General features: G+C 50.3%; 1 protein-coding gene and 1 long non-coding RNA gene across 2 annotated transcripts in view; both read left to right on the top strand.

Annotated features, from left to right (window-relative positions):
• Positions 1 to 2,273: 2,273 nt before the first annotated feature.
• Positions 2,274 to 3,735, top strand: LOC139678613 (uncharacterized). The gene is made up of 3 exons (XR_011699054.1): positions 2,274 to 2,428; positions 3,116 to 3,186; positions 3,290 to 3,735. It is a non-coding gene; the product is annotated as an uncharacterized lncRNA (long non-coding RNA).
• Positions 3,736 to 6,589: 2,854 nt separating this feature from the next.
• The window catches only part of NEXMIF (neurite extension and migration factor), a 200,500-nt gene continuing 190,002 nt past the window's right edge, over positions 6,590 to 17,087 (top strand). The window contains 1 exon segment of the mRNA XM_071569079.1: positions 6,590 to 6,696. The gene's annotated coding sequence lies outside the window, so the exon portion shown is untranslated.

Below are 17,087 nucleotides of genomic sequence, written 5' to 3'. Positions count from 1 at the left end.
ATAATCCAGTCCTCCAAAGAGATGCTTGAAGTTGTTTGGATAGAGTTGGCATCTGCCAGAGTCGAGTCACACGTAAGAGAACATGATTGACCATTTTTGGCATAGGATGGGCTAAATTGGCTCATCTGTTGGCTGTCAGTCTCTTCTGAATGAGATCCAATGCTTTGTAGGCACGTTTCCATCTGGTTAAGTTTAGGACTCAAGCTGTTTGTATATTAAAAAAAAAAGTATTTTGTACCAATAACAATTTCTGGAAGAAGGTTTTTGCTTGTGTTTCATTTCAAAACTATTTGGTTTTCTCTACTGGTTAAAATAACCTTCTGAAGAGTGAAAGATGTGCCCATGTATTACGTTAAGACCCTTGAAAGATGCAAATAAAATGGAAAGAAATTAAAATTTTTATATGCACATATTTAAATATATGTATATATGCATGCTTATCATTCCATAATATGTGAGTCCTCTAAATTGGAAAACCAGATTTGAAGTCTGCTAATATTTTAGCTGTGTGCATTAGGAGGGGAGGATGAATATGTGCTGTTACACTCCCATTGAGCCTTTCTAAGATTGGCCTTGCATTATTTTTATTCTGAATATTCGCCATCTGGCACTGGGAGCTGCAGTATTTAGTGCCACAAATAATAATGAAAAATATGGTAATGGCTCGTGATACTTTAACGTAAAAATATAAGACAGAGAGTATAAAGCTCTGGGCATATGATCTTACAGCTGCCAAAGCATGTTGTTCCCTCTGCCCTTGTTTTCCATAAATGAGCCTTTGATTGGAGACAGCAGCGGTAATGGGAAAGTCATTGGTTAATGCACATTAATGAAACTGCCTTACTGGAGTTAATGAACTACAGTCCTGAAGAAAAATGGGCAGGAAAAACGCCAGGGTTTGTTCCTTTCTGTTCCCATAGGGGTGGATGCACCTGAGACACAGCAGGGAAAGGTCTGTGACCTCAGGCACAGGGGGGAGAGGGCTCTGTCTTCTCCACATCACCAGTCCTGTAGAGATGCTTGAACTTTAAACAAAACAGCCTTTTCTTCTCTCTCCCCACATCAAAATACAATCAGGAGACTGTTGCATATTCAGCAAAACTGTTGTTCTTGCTGCAGTTAAATTGCATAATTAGATGGGGCATAGAGAGAGATGAACCTCAGTGACTGTGCAGGCTGAGGCAGAGGGGAACTACAAACCAGCCCATGGGGCCTCACCCAGGTGAGCTGCAAACCAGGTGAGCTGCAAACCAGCCCATGGGACCTCACCCAGGTGAGCTGCAAACCAGCCCATGGGGCCTCACCCAGGTGAGCTGCAAACCAGGTGAGCTGCAAACCAGCCCATGGGACCCTCCCCAGGTGAGCTGCAAACTAGCCTATGGGCCCTCACCCAGGTGAGCTGCGAACCAGCTCCTGGGACTTCCAGAGGCATCAGTGCCTCAGGAAGTAGTTTCAGGATGTTTGGGTCCAAAGGCAGGGAGCATTTCCTGAACACTCTTAGAGAACACTCTTGCTGGTCAGAGGAATTTACCTTCCTGCGTTTCTCCAAGGCTGGGTTTGTTTTTGAAGGCTGGCCAAGCAGTGCTGGGGATGGCAGGAGCCACATGGCTGCCCTGTCAGGGTTAAAAATGACCCTTTCCACCACCTCTGCTCCCTGGGACCTCTGCTTACCACTGGAACATTCTCTGCACTTGAAGCAAGAGCATAAAGCACAAGGTGTCTCCAGGCACAGAGAGCTTCATGTTTGCTAAAGAAAGGAAATAATTTATAGAGCACTATGAGTAACAGCTCCATCAGCAGTGAACAGGACTTGGCTTTCTGCTGGTCTGTGCAGCAAGGATGGAAATGTGACACAGAATCTGAGTTCCCACTGTTGCCAAAGAGCCCTGGGCAGCCTGCTGGGCTCTGCCAGCTTCACCCAGGGGTTTCAGGTGCCACCCAGCTCGGCCAAAGCAGCTGCTGGGTCTGGACTCTGGGATACTCAGAAACATCTCCTGCATCTCTGCAGTTCATCAGCCCATGCTCAGCAGAGGTCTGTGGCCTCACTGGGTCATGGATTTACTGCCCATGATTGGATCACACCTATGGGGAATCCACAGCAGCTTTAGATTTGTCACACCCTGATCCCTTTGCCTTCTCCAGGTTTTATTCTAACCTGTGCTCTGGCAAATACACCAGGCCAGGCTTGAGACTTTTTGCTTCTTCCTGGCTGATTTTCTTTTCCCTTTCTTTCTTTTTCCCCCTTTCTCCCTTGCTAACCCAGTCACCTCCCCTGGAGTGGCCGAGGCTGCTGTTCCTGCCAAGGAGCCAGGAGCACACAGAGCCTTCTGTGTGCAGAGCACTCGCCTTGGCCCAGGCACAAGGCTGAGCTTTGCCTTCCTCCTCTTCAGGAGCCTCCCAGAGTGAGGGGTTTGGCCACGGAAATGTGGTAAGAGAAATGCACAGTTTAAAGAAGGATTTCCAGTTTGAAGTTGAAATGTTGGGAGGAAGGTGGGGGGACTGGTCTGGGGGGCTCAGAGCCCGTCAGCAGCAGCTGAATGTTGTGTGGGGCCAGGGGGAGCCTCAGGGGCTGTGAACCTGCTGCAACTGCCTGATTGAACAAAGAGGTTTTCAACCTTGTGCAGGGGCTGTGGGGCAGAGCTGGATGTTTTCTGTGTGTTTGGCTGAGTAAGGAGCCTGTCAAGGAATGGAGGAGCCTGGACACTACTCAGGGACCCTCCTTGCCTTCTGTCTCTCCATAGCTCTGTCAGGCAGGTTGGAAATTTGTCTTGTCCAGCAAGGTCAGCAACAGCCTTGAGCCTCTGCTGAGTGTGTCTGGAACATCAGGGCTGAGAGGGGTGGGCCAAACAACAGCACTGTTCCTGCAGCTCCTCCTGGCCAGAGCTCTGGGAAGGGGATGCAAACAGCCAGGAGTGCTGGGGGAATCTCTGCAGCCAGGGGGGTTCACCTGAACTGCTGCTCTGGGGGTCAGGGTGGGTTTTTGACAAAGCTCTAAGGCTTGGCAGGTGTGCCAGAGAGTAGAGGAGAAATTCAGCCCGTGGCAGTTCATGATTCCAGCTTTGTTTCTGCTTCAGGAATTGCTTCAGGCTCAGTCAGAATGACTCTCTGTTTGCAGGCTCGGCGCTGTTTCCCACAGCACACGCTCGGTTTGGAATTGCAATTCAGGACCTGGGAAGGAAGGAGGAGGTGAGAGGGTGAGACCTTCACCCACCTGAATCCAAACCCCATCCTTCCTCCCAGAGTACTTCCCATTTCTGTCAGCAGCCTATGTTACATTGTTCTTTTTCAGAAGTTGGTCCTGGAAGTCTGATGAAGTGGGGAAGGAATCCTCTCCAGCTCTCTGTGGTAGGATGGAATGAGAGGGTGATGCCTCCCACTATCCTGCTGCATTTTCCTGTGGGGTTTTAAGGGTCACGACATCTGGGCAGATTTCTGCTTGGACTGTGCTTTCCAGACTGACCTGAGAGTGTAGGATTTGAGATCTTTGATAGTCACATTTATGTGGAACTTGTGCCACAGGCAAACCAGAACCCTCTAGTGAACATTTCCCCTGGTGTGGTTCAGCACAGGGACTGTGCATGGCAGGAATTCATTGGGCCATGCCAAAGGAAGGATTTAATCCTTACTGGATGTGCTGCAGTGAGGCTTCCATGCATCAAAGAAGGAATGATGACAGAAAAAAGGAATGATCAGGAAATGGGCATTCAGAGAACTGGAAACCACCACAGCATTGGCCTCCTGCCACAATCCAGGTTCTTCTGCTCTAGACTCTGGCTCGTGCTTCCTAGAGACACCAGCAAGCTCCCAGCCTGTCTCCATGTCTGGGCACAGGGGTTTTGTGTGAAGACAGCTGGAAGGCTGGGACAGATGTAAATGTCTGATCTGCTCTGTGCTACAGGCTGTAGTGAGTGATTGTGATGCCCATTGTGTGGCAGGTGGGAGGTTGGGAGAGCAGTGAGGATGAGCAGGAGGGCAGAGCCAAGTGGGGCTGGCACCACCATCACTCCTCTCCTGGGGGCTGCTCATCCCCTCCTGCCAAAAGGAGCTTTCTTAGCACCTTGTTCTCATACCTGTGAGCCTGTTTGACAGTGTGGAAAATTAATCCCCAGCCAAGGTGTGTAGCTGTGCTTCCATCATGTCAGTGCACCTTCCACATCTGGTTGTGGCAGTGCATGGAAAGATAACAGTGCACAGACTGTTAATTTTTCAGATTGCCTGAGATGCAGTGCAGAATTTTATGCTGCCGATCGATCAGTATTGTGGTGGTTCTGTAACTGAGGGACTTTAAATGAGTAGTGTGGATAAGTGAAATGGCATTATATTGTGTCACAGACCCAAGGATAATCTTTGAGCCTTCTGTCTGTGTTCCCTGTAAAATACAGCACTTAAATAAATACTTGGGTTGTCCTCTTCTAAACTGGATCCAGGTGAAACACCCATTTAATTGAATGTGTCTTTTCATCTCCACAATGGCTCTCCCCAGCTCAGGTCTAACCTTCCCTTGGTGATTACATCCAGCTGGTTGCCATCACCTCCAGCCTCCTGGCACAGCTCACTGCCAGCTCATTTCCAAAGGGGTCAGGAGCACTTGGGTGGGGCTGACCAGGTGTAGGTGCCCTGGTGCTTACAATTCCTGCCCTGGGGTGCCTCAGCAGAGGAGCTGCCAGATTTGCTTGTGTGCCTTGGGTGGCACTTTTAAAGGTAACAGCCCATTTGTGAGTGTGCCAGTGGCAGAGAGTGAGGACAACCCCCCTGAGTTCACGTCATTTTGAAAGCAGTTCATGGCCACCATCCACCTGTGTGTTTATTTGAGTGAGCACTGCCAGGTGTGCTGTCACCATCTCACCTGCCCTTGATTAATTACTCATTTATATTAATTGAATCTTTCTGTCAAGAAAGGAGTGGGAGCAGTGAAATAAAATGCAGCAGTACAAGCATACAAAGGTGCAGGTGCTGAACTCTGTGATTCCCACAGGGACATGGTGAGGCTGGAAAGACCCTAATTTGGGATAGGACTGGGAACTGCTCCTGCTCTGACACTGCCTCACTCTGTGGCCTTGGTCAAATCACTCACTGCTGGTCTCTACTTCTCCAACAGAGTATAACCTTCCAAGTGGGAATCAATAATTTATTCACATGCTGGATGGCACATCCTGGGTGCTGCTGCTAATGACGGACAAATGAGATTAGTTGCTTATTTTGCAGCGCTGCAGGTTGTATAAAGTGTTCTGAATTCAGAGCATTCCATGCACTGTTTTACTACTACATGTGTGGGGGTCTCCAGGGCTGTGGGAACGAGGGCTAAAGTGCTTGATACTTTTTTTGTCACAGTATTACCTAATCAACTTTGTAGACTGTATGAGTTGTTTAAGATGAGTGCACATGAAATTCTGCTGCCTTTTCAAGTGGTAGTTTAAAACTAGGAACGTCTCCTCAATGTCACAGTGAACCCAAATAAAACAAAAGGTTAACACTCAACTTGCATTTCTCCAATTACAGTCAGAGTAGTTGTGTCTGCTTTGCCCTCTCTTTGCTAACCCAGATAGTCGATTGAGAAATGAAAAAAACAAAGTTTCCCCCAGTCCCCGGTGCGGTAACTCTGGCAGTGAGGGTGGCTCAGAGACAGGGCAGCAGCACCACGAGCTGCTCCGGGGGTGCTGCCTGAGGGGTGCACATCGTGAGCCCGCACACCCTGCGATGCGGGCTCCTGCCCTGCCTGGTCCTGCCGCCCTCCTGCTCCGCCAAACGCCGAGCCTGCTGCGTCCCTGCCTTCCCTCTGCGTGCCTGGCACCTCGGCGAGCCCTGAGCCATCCTGAGATGAGGCAGCCTCCTCCTTTTAATGCGCATCTGAAGGTAAGGCATGGTTTTAAACGCTGTTATTAATAACGGGATAATGAAAACAAATCAGACGGGCTGCTGCAAGCCCCCAGGTGATTCCCCTCTCAGCTACAGCGAGTAAAACCGGATGGACTGCGCCAGGGGCGAGCTTCCCTGCCGGGCTCCGGCTGAGCCCTGCGCGGGGTGCCACCGGCCCGTCCCCGCTGTCCCCTCCCCGCGGGCACGGCCCGGCCCGGCCTGCGCTGCCCTCCCTTCCTCCCGACCCTTCCCGGCGGGGCCGCGTTTCCCGCACGGCCCCGGCGCTGCCGCATCCCCGGCGGAGGATGCGCTGCCCCCGCACCCCGGCGCGGCACCTGCGGGGCGCGGCGGCCGCGCGCCCTTTATGGCCGGTGCGCGCTCCCGCGGCCCGGTGCGTGTGTGTGTGCGTGTATCTGTGTGCGGGGCGCGGGCGGGCGCCGGTCCCGCTCCGAGCGAACAATGGCAGCGGCGGCGCTGCCCGGCACCTCCTGAATGGGCGCAGGCCTGGGGGCGGCGGCGGCGAGGAGGAGGAGGAGGCGGAGGAGGAGGCAGCGGCGGCGGGGCGAGGCGGGAGCCGCCGCCCCCCATCCTCCCTCCCGCCCTCCGCCCGTCCCTGCGCAGGGACGCGGGGCCGGGGGGCCCGTCCGTGGGGCGGCGGCGGCGGGGGAAGGGGAAGGGAAGGGGGAAGGGGCGGGGGCGCGGCGGGAGGCGGGGGCCGGGGCGGGCGCGTCCACCTGCGTGCGCCGGGCCCCGGGCGCATGGAGGAGCAGCGCTGAGCGCCGCGGCACCAGCAGCGCCCGCCGCGGGGGGACCCCCCTCCAGCGCGGGGCCCGCGCTAAGGTGAGTGTCGCCGCGGCCGAGCCGCGTCCGCGCATCCATCCCCCGCCCCCGGCAGCTCCGCGGGGGCAGCGCGGCGGCGGCAGCAGCAGCAGGAGGAGGAGGAGGAGGAGGAGGGGATGCTGATGGCAGCGCCGGCCTGCGCGGAGGCCTGCGGGGAAGTTGCGGGTGTGTGTGTGTGTGTGTGTGTGTGTGTGTGTGTGTGTGTGTGTGAGGGTGGTCTGAGGTGACGGGGGAGCGGCAACTTGGCGCCGTGTCCCCCCCGGGCAGGTGCCGCGCTGGGCGGGGGCGCCGCCCCGCCGGGCCCGGGGGCAGCGGGTCCCCGCCGGGGCCCCCGCGGGGGCCGCGCTCACTTCAGCCTCGGCCAGAACAAAAACATAATAAAAGGAGGGGGGATGGGATTTGGATTTTTATTAAAAAAAAAAAAAGCCCCAGCTCTGGGAGTAGCTGTCACTGCGCGTATTAAACTAGAGAACTGGCTAATCAAATAAAACTGGCTCATTGTCTGAAACTCTATCCCAGCGCAAAATGCGGCTGTGAATGTAATTAACCATCTGTCTGGCGGGCGGCGGAGCGCCGGGGCCGGGCGGTCGGTACCGGGCGCTGCCGTGCCGAGCCCCGCGATGTGCCCGGTGTGTGTGCGAGGAGGATGCTGGAGCGAGGGGGGGGTGAGCTCCTCGGCTCCGCGGTGAGCCAGCGAGGCACCGTGTGATGGATGGACCCAAACAAGCCGTGAGGGACCGGCGCTGAACGCCGAGGCGATCCGTTCGCTGGCGGGGATGCTCCGCGCCGCTCCGCCTCCCGCGGCGAACCCGCGCAGGATGGGTGCGTGTGCGGGGCGGTCGCGGCCGGGGGTGGATGCGTGAGGCCGGAGCGAGCGCTGCGCCTGGGCGAGCCCAGGCCTCGATGAGCCTCCTGCGGGAAAACAAAACGGCTCCGCGGTCCCTCGGAGCTGCCGGGGGGGTTCCGCCGCTGCCGCCCTGCGCTGCTCGCCCCCCCGGCCCCGGGCCCCGCGCAGCCATCAACATCCTGGTCCTCGGCGGGGCCGAGCCGGGGGGACCCGCGGGCATCGCCGCCACCGCGGGACTGCGGTAACACCGAGCCCGCGGCAGCTCTGCCGGGAACGGGCTCGTGTGTGGCCCCGCACACGCTCCTGCCTCTTGGTTTTCTTTTTTATTTGATTTTTTTTGGTGTGGTTTAGTAATGGAATAATAGGATAAAAAAACATAACGGCAGCGCTGGAGCAGGTAGGATGCAATTTAAAGTCACTCCAGCTAATACCCCGTGCAAGGCTGCATTTGTTAAGGTATGTGAGCTGTGCAGAAGGCAGCAGTCTTTAGTGAATCACTTTGGAAAAACAAATACTTGACAAAAGAACCAGACCTGCTAAATGGGTAACAATTATGTAAGCCTATAGTAGGTTTTGATGTATGTCAAGTCTGTTAAATAAATCAACCTGTTCAGTGAATAAATCTGCTCTGCACCAATGCTTTATTATTATTTCTTAAGGAGAATAAACCTGTGTATTTAAGATGTTTTTACTGATTTGAATTCCTGGCCAAGCCCCGTAGCTGCCAATGACACAAGACAAATCCGTGGGGAGATTGGGGTGCAGGGGTGTGGGGAGGGGGGGCATGCCAAGTAATAAGGTGGATATTAAAAATACACAAAGATGTGCATAAGGATTCCTGGTGATAAAATTCTCACTGATCCATGTCTTGATGGAGTATTTGCTTTGCAGTGGCAGTGGCCCATACAAAGCTACATTGATTTAGCTTGCTCTGTTCACGATGGCAGTTCTGGTGAATAATTATTTTCCCAAAAGCCCTAACCAAGGGAAGAAAGAGAGTCCCTGCTTGGCCTACACAGTGGTACAGTATCTTTGAAAGCTCGTATCCGGCTGCAAATAAAGAGAGCCAGTTCCAGTGTTACTCCCCTCAGAAGGAATAAAAGGGAGACAGAAAAGGGGAGCACCCACCAGCCTTCCCCTGCTCCTTGTCCCCCTTCCCTCTGCCCCTCACCCCGGCTCAGCTCTGGAGGAGGGCAGGGGGATTTTGGTGGGGTTGTTTTTGCTTTTTTGTGTTTGCTGTTGCCCTTTGGGGGCGAGGCTCCAGCAGCCCACTGAAACGTTGAGTTCTGAATGCTGAGGAGTCCCTTTCAGATGGAAAAAAAAGGGAAAAGGTTGTGGCCAGTGGGTTTTAACTGGGACAGGGAGTACGTCTGTGTGTGGCAGTGCCTTGGTGGTGTCCTCCCCTTGTGAGATGGTGAGGCCTCATGGATGTTTTTGTGATGGATCACGTGTGGATCTTTTTCCTGTCTCTGCAAAGAAATGTATGAAAAGGCTCAAATGTGCTTGCAGGACCAAGGAGGCCACAGGCTTAGGGAGAAAGTGTTCCCAAACAAAGGGGTCCTACTCAGGTTGGCATCCTGCGTGTGGAAGAGACCCATTGATGTTTTTTTTGGATATTAAGGCTTTTCTTCATAGCCGGAGTGATAAACCAACTGTGCTGCTTTGCCCAGGCACAGCAGAGAACCATCCCTTGAAGTTTATGCCTTGTCACAAGCAAAAAGCAGCATTAGGAAATACTCTTTTCCTTGGGCAGAATCCAGGGAGGGGAGCTGTGGATACTCCAGGCCGTGGGGGCTGTGCAGATGCTGTTGCAGCTGAGTTTGTTTGGCCCTGAGAGAGGTGGGCAGAGCCTCGCTGTTAAACAGCCTAAAATTGCTATTGCTTCTCAGTAACGACAATTTTTTGTTTGTGAGGATATTTTAAAAAAATATTTTGAGAATTGGGAGCAAAATAATTGTTATATAATCCACCTGTTAGGTTCAAAGTCCTGCTTTCCACCTGGGAGAGGATTGCACTTCTTTATTTTTATGCTGGATCTTTGTGTACTTTTAGCCCCGCTTGAGTTGGCTTTATAATCATTACCTGTGTATACAGTCAGGTGCTTGACGAGCCTGATTTTGTGGAAGCTGCCAGCAGTGAGGAAATGAGCCATGTGGCATAAAACTGAGCAAACCATGTTTTGTTGGTGCCTTGTTCTTCTCTCTTTCCTCCGAGCTGGTCCCACACCCCTCCCAGTGCCACCTGTGTGGGCTCTGGGCTGTGCCAGTGATGTGTTACCTGGAGGTGGTGGGATTGCAGCCTTTTGACTTTTTGATTTTGGGGCTCCTGGGTGCTGTTGCAACAGAACATTAAATTATTACCATGTGTTGTGTGGTGCAGAAAGTGGTGAAGCTGCAGATTTGAGCATCCAGGTGTGGGGTTTGCCTGAAGGATGCAGGAATTGAGGATAACCTGTCCTGCTCTCAGTGCCAAGGGGTTGGTACCACCCATTCCCTGCCTGTGGATGTGAGGGAAAATGAGGAGTGTTTGGCAGAGCTGAGCTGGAGTGAAGTTTGTGGGAGGAGCTGTCAGCTCTGCAAATGTGCCTTGACCCCTTATCCTTACAAAGTCCTCTTAGGAACAGCACGAGAAGGTGGCTTTGCTTCAGCGGTGCTTTGGACTGTGGCAGTAGTGCTGGGTGGATTTTGTTTGCAGTTCAGGGGAGTAGCATGTAATCTGTGTAATGCTGCTTTTGTGTGCCTCTCTTGCAAATTGATGTCTGGGGAATGACATGTAGCAAAGGCTCTAGACCAGCAGGTCTGTGATATTTTTGTAGCAGTGTCTTTTTATTCAAAGCAGGTGTCATGGAGATCTTTCATCCCAGGATTTCTTTCATCCCTGGCGTTTGTTAGCTTGTGTTAAAACTTTAAATCTCAAGAATTTCTCCTGTACAGAAGGTGTTCCTCATGTTGCTCTCTCATGGGCTGAGCCTGGTGATTTTGCATCCTGCAAACAGTGACACATGTGAGGTGGCTCTGGGTGTGTGTGAGGTGGCTCTGTGTCCCTGTGAAGTGACTCGGTGTCCCTGTGAGGTGTCCCTGTGTCTCAGTGAGGTACCTCTGTGTCTGCATTGCCATGTCAGCTCTGGCAATAATCCAGGGCTGTGGCCCAGTGCCCTCTGGTCCCAGGAGGGGTCTGTGCCAGCTGTGCCCGAAGGCACTATGAGGGGATCTGGGAGTGGGCAGCAATGGGGGATGTTGGCCCTGGGCAGAGTTTTCCTCTGACCCTTAAGTATTCAGAAGGTGATTTGTGCCCAGCCATCTGAGCTCATATTAGCAGTCTTGTTTGGCCTTAACAAAGCTCTGGAAACACTTTTTGCTACAAGATGCTCTGTTTGCTTAATTTATCCAAGCTCTTGTCTCGATAGTCCCTGCGATAGAAAAGTCTGCTGGGTAATTGTTGCCTTTCACTGATCTGCTGTTTCTTTGGGTTTTGCTGTATCTTCAGAATATGGGTGGGTATGTCACCTGGAGTTTCTGATCAGTCTTCTTATCCAGATTTGCTGCTGTTGCTCTGTGGGAGGATAGGACAATAGTCTTCTGGACCAACAGGGTTTGGAGGCTAATTAATTTACCAAAGCAGTTTTAAGACCCTTCTGAGTTGTCACTGTCATTACTGGGATCACTGTCTCTGCTGTTTTCCTTAGGCTGGAGGCCATGAGTGCCTCTGTCTGGAGAGAGCTCTGCCTCCTGCATGTCCCCGTGCATGGTGTGGCAGTTCCAGTCTTCAGCATGCCATTGAGGCTGGCAGGGGCAGCAGGGCTTGGCCTGGACACCAGCTGGGTGTTTTGCCAACTTCCCAGTGCTCTCACCTTACTTACACAGGGCTCCTGGTCCACAGGAGGGCTCCTGGTGTGTGGGTTGGGGGCTCAGGGGGTGAAGGTTGTCCTTCCTGCTTTGTGGTGTCCTTTGTTGGTGTTTGGAGCTGTTACACACTTGTCCACTGAGTCCCTTAGAGAGAGGAGGGTCAGGAGTTCTAAAATAAAGCAAAAACCACTGAAGGCACTTTTAACCTTCCTCTCTGTCCTGGGGTAAGGAGCTTCTCATCTTCTAAAACCCGAGCATTGTCACTGTCCTTTTCCTGCCCTGCTGAGTGTGGTGAGAAGGTGGCTCATGCTGTGAGACTGGTTTGTGTTTGAGGGCATTTGGGTGCTCAGCTGAAGAGCATCAGAGAGAGTGCTCAGGCATTGGAATGGGCTGCCCCGAGAGGGGGTGGATTCCCCATCCCTGGAGGTTTTTCAACTGAGGTTGGACGTGGCACTGAGTGCCATGATCTGGTAAAGGGACTGGAGTTGGACCGAGAGTTGGACTTGATGATCTTGGATGTCTTTTCCAACCCAATCCATTCTGTGATTCTCTGATCAGGAAAACCAGCTCTTGTGAGTCTTGCAGGACATATTAAGACTTTCAGGAAAGCCAGGATGTGGCTTGGTGGAGTGCAGGGAACTGCTCAGCACTCCAGAGGATCTGCCTGGTTGTGTCATTGCCTACATGAGACCTGGGCTCTTTGGAGGGCTGGCACACAGACTCTCAGTTTCTTCACTATTCTCAGCTCTCTCAGTTCCATCCTAGGTGAGGTCTCTGCCATGCTGTGGAGTTGCTTTTGGAGCTGTGTCCTTCTTAAAAAAATCTTAATTTCTTTCCTTGTACTTGGAAAGTTTTGGACTGTGAGTTCCAGCACAGAAGAACAAACCATGACAAAGACAAGCTCTGTGGATGAATTTTGTTTCCTGTATAATGTCCCAATGAATGAGTTGAGTCTTTGATGGAACCTTGAGAAGGGCCTGTTTATTGGCATTAATTATTTTTTATTAGTTACAGCATCCGTAGTCCGTTGGCAGTAGAAGAGCCCAAAGTAAGAATATTAATTCTTCAGAAGTTTTTCAAAGCTTGCATTTTTCATAAGAAGCTTGTGAAGCTTCAAATCTAAAGCTTCCAAATCCTTTTTTTTTTCCTTCAGAAGTGCCAGTGAAGCTCTTTTTTTAATTTTTCGTGTTTTAGCTGAAACTATGAGTTTTATACATCAAAAAAAATAGTTCTGAGTTGGCCCCAATTTTCAGGTCTCTTGCTGGGTTGGTTAGACCCTCTGCAAGCATCAGCTCTGCTCTATAAACCAGGAGTGTGCCCTTTGCTACTGATTTATTGTGTTTTCCCCCTCTGGTTGGGGTTTTGCTTTGTGGCTGAAGCACAGGGTGACACATGAAAGGTGCATTTGTTTGCCACTGGCCAGTTAGGACAATCCTTGACCTTCACAGTTGTTGAGTAACTTCAGAGAAATCCTGACCTGCGTCATGGGCACAAGGGCTGTGGGTGGGAATTGAACCAGTGAGGTGAATCCTCTGTCTGCTTTTCCAGCGAGCAGTGTGTGTTCTGGGAGCCTGCAAGGTCATGTTTTAATCCTCTGAATATGAATTTAAGGGTTGTGCTGGTGTTTTAGAGGTAATACAGATGAATGTTTGGTGTTACTTCCTATTGCTTCAGGGAATGGAGCAGTTAATTAGTAATCTTGGCCCTCTCTGAACCTCGAGGGTAAAAATGAAAATTGCCTTTGTCGGGGTGGTCTCTGTTCTCGTTTGTGTGAAGAAAACCACTGGGGAGTTGGATGATTTTAGCTACAGAAAGTTGTGATGTGGTTGATGTTTCTGCTTGTATTCCACAGACAGGTTTACTTCATCGATAGCTGTGGAAGGATAGGTAGAATTTTTGGGAAGATCAGAAGGGAAAGTGCTGCTGACCACAATTTTCCAGCTCTTATTAAAGCAAACAGGCGAGCTCCTGCCTTCCTGCCACCTCTGGCTCTGGAGGGAGCAACACACAATAATTTCCCATGGTTTGTTTATGTCTGTCTGGGAGAAAATCCACTCTATCAAAATCACCTGGCCATGTAGTGACTTGTCTTAGCTCCTTTGTGTGTGTGAGATAGATGAGCCCTGAGCTGTGTGGAGCATTCATTGCCAGCCTGGGCTGCCATACAGGTACCATGGCTGGTGTGTGACAGTGGCATTCAGGCCCATCCCGTGCCCACAGTGCCTGGGAGGTTCTGGACAGCAAAGGGGCCACGTGGGTTAACCCAACCAAGCATGACAAACCCTTCAGCCAAGACCTCCTGCAGAACAAATCCCTCCTCCTAACCCAGTAACCTGCACTTGCCTAATTGTCATATTTGTCTGCTGAGCTTATCATTTGATGGAGAGTCTGTACTACAGGAAAAAGAGTTCTGTTTATTGTGCCTGTTTGGGTTAATTTATGCTCATTCCTTGCCTGCTGCTTTCTGGGTTTGAACTGTGCCTTCCTCAGCAGCAGTTTCAGAAGGGGAATGGGATCCAGTCCACTCTATTTCCAAGAAGTCTCTGCTTTGGAAGGGTGGATTTTTGCTTGGCTTTTCCACTGTATTTCCAGGAAGTCTCTGCTTTGGAAGGGTGGATTTTTGCTTGGCTTTTCCACTGTATTTCCAGGAAGTCTCTGCTTTGGAAGGGTGGATTTTTGCTTGGCTTGTCCACTGTATTTCCAGGAAGTCTCTGCTTTGGAAGGGTGGATTTTTGCTTGGCTTTTCCACTGTATTTCCAGGAAGTCTCTGCTTTGGAAGGGTGGATTTTTGCTTGGTTTGGTCACTCACTGTCAGGATTTATTGCTGCATTGGCCAACGCAAAGTTGTGTGTTGGGGTTTGCCTTCAGGCTGTAGTTATTCTGTATACAGAGCCAAGCTGAGTGCTACTTACAGCTGCCCCTTCTTCTGCAGAGGGTTATTCAAGATCTGGTGCTTAATGATCAACAGGGTTCAGTGCTGATTTCACCCTCCTGGAGCGTTTCTGGCTCTGCAGGAGTGATGGCTGAGATGCAGAGCTGGAGGCAGAGTGAGCTGCTGACTGATGCAGTGGCTCTTCTGTGGTTGCTGCTGTATGGAATGACTGGGTCTGGTTGCTGGTGTGTGCAGTTACTGGTTCCAGCTCATGTGTGAAGCAAACCCTGGTATCCCAATCCCTCTGCTTTTTTCCCCCCATAAACTACACTTTCCCTTGTTCCCAGGTTTGCTCTGCAGGGACCATCTACCAGTGAGTGTGGAGTCCTCTCTGCACACCAGGACAAGTTTTAAAAGGTTAGTTGAGGAGGAGTTAAGAAGCATCTTGGATTACCTTTTCAACCACTGCAGGTGCTGTGGAGGGGACATTGTGCAAATGGAGTGGTTTGAGAAGGAAACAGCCCCAACCCTCCCTCCCACCAGGAGCAAAGAGCCAAGAGCAGGGATGGAGGGAGGGGACTCTTGGCAGGGGAGAGGTGGTGATGCTGCAGCACATGCTGCATGTGACATTGCAGCAGCAGTGATGGGGAGAGGAGGAAAATGCTGCTCAGGGTGTGCTTTGAAGCTGCCTGGCGTGGTGTGGAGAGGCTTCATCTGGGCTGGGATCACTAAGTTTGTGCAGAGTGGAGTCCAAATATTGGATCAGAAACGCTTCATATGTGGCCTTAAACCTCATGTGCAGGCATAAGGCTTATTTTCCCTGTTAAAACCTGTAATAAGCATAAAATATCTCAAATCTGCAGCTGACAATATCATCTGTGAGTTCTCACCCTGCATTCTGTGGGCTGATGTTAAAACAAAAGGGAGTTTAAGGGTATTACTATATTTGCAGAACATACCTAAAAATATATTTTATTTATATAATACATAATTACAATTAAGGGTATTCTTATATATTCTATTCCATTATTTACTTGGGCCTGGGCATTTGCTGAAGGTGCTGTGTTAAATCACACCTACATTTGCAAGTGGCAGTAAATGGAAAGTCAGGTTGAAAACATGATTTTTAGCTCAGTGTTTAGTCAGTATCTTTGTTATTTTGCTCATCCCTTCAGTCCCCTCACAGGTATTTATGGGCACAGCCATACCCTGTGCTGGTGGTGGCTGCTAAACTTGATCTCTGTGGCTGTTGGAAGAGTTTCTTTTTGGGGCAATATAAGGCTGCTTAAATAACAAGAGAGTAGTGGAGAGGTTGGAATGAAATATTTCCAGATCTGATGGTGGCTGTGCAGGATGATCCTTGGAGTCCCCAAGTGCTTTCCACACTGCTCTGTCTTGCCTTGAACAACTTTTGTGCATTCCATGGTAATGGAAGTCAAAATAATTTGTTTGATGTTATTTATTCAAATCTGGAAAGGATGGTTGTGCAAAGACCAAAGAAAAATGGTTTTAGTCTGACAAATGCCAAGGGTTTTTGTTTTGTTTTTAAAGCCCAAACAAACCCTTTGGGATCCTTGGCTGGGTATATAATAGCATGAAATGCACCATTTCTTCCATTCTGCTGCCTAAAAATCTAATTTTTTATGCATTTAGAGTGAGAGTTGAGGCAAAAGCTGAGTTTAGCTCTGTTTGACCTATATTTATGAGAAGACTTGCTAAGTGTTGCAAGAAAAAAATATGTAGTGCAGTTGTATAGTCTGACAAAACATACACAGACATACTCAAGCCACTTTTGGGGTTCTGCATCTTTTTGGGGGATGGGGAAGCCCTTCCCAGGCACATTCAGGCCCTTGGTGTGTCCAGACCTCCCAAAACCAGCCATGAAGCATCAGGGAGGAGGGGCAGCACAACAGGGAGTTCAGAATAAGCAAGGAGGAGAGATAATGCTGAAACCCTCTCTGAGCTCAAGGTTTAAGTGAACTTTTAAACTTCTTTTTCCTGTTTTTTTTTTATTGTTTTGTTTTTTTCATTCAGTCCAGTCTTTTTAAAGTGCAGTTTAGTGGTTCTCATGCTGCTTATTGCATAACTGTGGCACAGATGTTATTTTTTGTAATGTTGCCTGACATATTTAAAAAGGGAGAGAGAGGAAGGGAATTTATACCCTTTGGAGATGAATATGTGGAGCCTATTAGTCTTAAAAAAGTGTGAAGAGCTTGTTAGAGTCAAAGCTGGCACATTTGTGAAAGGCTGATCTGTGGAGTGGAGCTCTTCAGATAGAGAATGAATGTGTTTTATCTGCTGGAGTTTGTTGTGTGTGTTACAGACAGCCTGAAAAGCCAACTTGGGGGACTACTGAATGTTTGGGCACGTGCTTCAATATTTGGGGACCTGAGACCAAATGTATATCCAATAAAATGTTGCCCACAATGAAGTTTTGCAGGATGATCAGTGGTGGTGCTGAGAGTTTTAAGGGGTGTGAGGAGGAGGAGGAAATACCTGGCTCAGCATGGACAGTACTGAGTGTTTGTGTCACTGCAGCTGCAAACAACACCTTTAAAGTTGCTTTTTTGTGAAGGTTTGAGTGAGGAGATGCAGTTAGAAATACACTGGGTTTCAGCAGAAGGGAGAAATTGCATCCAGGCCTCTCATTCCCTGGTGGAATGGGCATGAGAACATGAAATGCTTTCCTTTTGGTATTTCTAACAACTCTCTAAGAGAGAGTGCTGGTGAAAGGGGCTGTGTCCAGCTGGTCACCAGTGGTGTCCCCAGGGGTCTGTGTTGGGTCCAGTCCTGTTTAACATCTTTATTGATGATTTAGATGAGGGGA

The sequence above is a fragment of the Pithys albifrons genome, chromosome 14, assembly GCF_047495875.1.
Source record: "Pithys albifrons albifrons isolate INPA30051 chromosome 14, PitAlb_v1, whole genome shotgun sequence".
Lineage (NCBI taxonomy): Eukaryota > Metazoa > Chordata > Aves > Passeriformes > Thamnophilidae > Pithys > Pithys albifrons.
The sequence above is the reverse complement of the archived record's forward strand: the minus strand, read 5'-3'. Positions and strand labels throughout refer to the sequence as shown.